We start from the raw sequence: 1,854 nt of genomic DNA on the forward strand, positions 1-1,854 counted from the left end.
ATAAATTTTTTTTTTTTTTTTTTTGGTACCAGGGATCGAACTCGGGTCCTTGCGCTTGCTTGCAAGGCAGGCCACCAAACTGCTGAGCTAAATCCCTGGCCCCTGAACTTACAGTTTTACCCAAAGATCTCCATTTCTTTCCCTAACAAATGGTATGATGATCTGCTAAATTCCTCAGACAACAGAAGCAATTCTTGACAGTTTTCCTCTCTTCTAAATTAACCAAATTGTTTGTTCATTTCCACCTCTTAATATTAGTCTTTAGAGTTTCTTCCTGCCCCTTTTGTTCTATGTTTGATTAACATGGAAAAATCCATGAAGACCCTTGTATTAATAAATTAGGTTCTTTATGTACAGATGTAAAAGATTTTTTAAAGTGACTTTTCAGGATGAAGCATATTAATAATAGTATGCTGGTATCCCACAGAAATACCTTGTTTTGTTAAAAATGCATATCTTTTGATATCTGTAAGTACTTGAACTTTATAGCAAGCTTAAAAACAAGAACTTCTCTGAAATCTCAGTGATATTGCTAGTAATTAAAATGCAAAGCAAGCCTAATTTTCATTCATTCAGTCAGAGCAAATAACAATCTTTGAGTAGTCAATAAAATATAACAAATACCAATACATTCCTTTACAGGTAGTTACAATATATGTAGACAAATCTGTACACAAACTGGTACAAAAAGCCTAGCAAAATCATAAATTAGAAATAATTCTAATACTATATACATGCAAGCAGTTAAAGTGGATATTACATTTAATATAAGTTCATAGGAAGCTATAGAAAAAAATCAAGTGCTTATCAGAAGGATGAAACAATCAACAAAAATATCCATGAAGATTATAAATGCTTAAATCTTCATGATCAAAACATGAAACAGCCGGGGATTTAACTCAGTGATTCCGTGGCCTGCCTTGCAAGTGCAAGGACCCGAGTTCGATCTCCGGTACCCTCCCAAAAAAACAACATGAAACATTATCTTTAAAGCCACCATAATTTCACCTCAGAAACCTGAAAACTTGTTACTTGAATTCATAACTTTTTAAAAACCACTAGCACTCTGAGTTAGAAACTATCAACACTGCCTTCAATCAATTAGTAATTCTTAATACCATCAAAAGACATTATTGTGGAAATTTAATGACCATAAATGTCCAAAAGCAAATAAAGTCTGATTTCTTGGGGAAGATGCATAAGAATCAGAATTTTTCATAGTCCATATAGATGTTTGTGTTTTAGAAGAGAGAATAGAGTGGCTTACAGAGCTTTTTTCAAATATAGAGATAAATACTCCTATTTTACGTGGTCCTCTCCATCAGGATGCTTTCCTTCTGTACAAAAGTGTACTCTGGAAGCAGGTGTGGAAATTTCTCAGGCAACAGTAAGAACCTTATTAGAGATATGGTGGACCCTGGTACCTTTAATCCATAATTTTTGGCAACTTCTCTGGGGGATAGTAAGTAAATACTTCTCATAAACTGTTACTTACAGTAATTTATTTTCACTAGATTGCTAAATTCATTGGGAATAAGGAATATATCATTCTCACTTCACAATTTTTTATCAAATGTCACCATTTACTGTCAATATATTTACGACAACTTTAGATTTAATAGAAATTTTGACAATCTGCTTATGCATAGGAATATAGTAATATCGTATTAAATTAGAGTTATTTTCTTTTTGCCTTTTTTAAAATTAAAAGTGCTCTTTCAGATGTGATCTAGGAGTGTTTTGTTAAGAATCTATTAGGAGGGCTGGGGATTTAGGTGAGGGGTTCTGCCGCCTGCCTTGTGAGCACAAGGTCCTGAGTTCGATCCCCAGTACCAAAAAAAAAAAAAAAAAAAA

The 1,854-nt window shown here is 33.2% G+C and overlaps 1 protein-coding gene across 2 annotated transcripts in view; it reads left to right on the top strand.

Annotated features, from left to right (window-relative positions):
• Sycp2 (synaptonemal complex protein 2) overlaps positions 1–1,854 on the top strand; it is a 56,727-nt gene that overhangs the window by 20,273 nt on the left and 34,600 nt on the right. The window lies entirely within an intron of this gene.

This window comes from Fukomys damarensis, unplaced genomic scaffold (assembly GCF_012274545.1).
Source record: "Fukomys damarensis isolate Sample0158 unplaced genomic scaffold, DMR_v1.0_HiC HiC_scaffold_22, whole genome shotgun sequence".
Classification (NCBI taxonomy): Eukaryota; Metazoa; Chordata; class Mammalia; order Rodentia; family Bathyergidae; genus Fukomys; species Fukomys damarensis.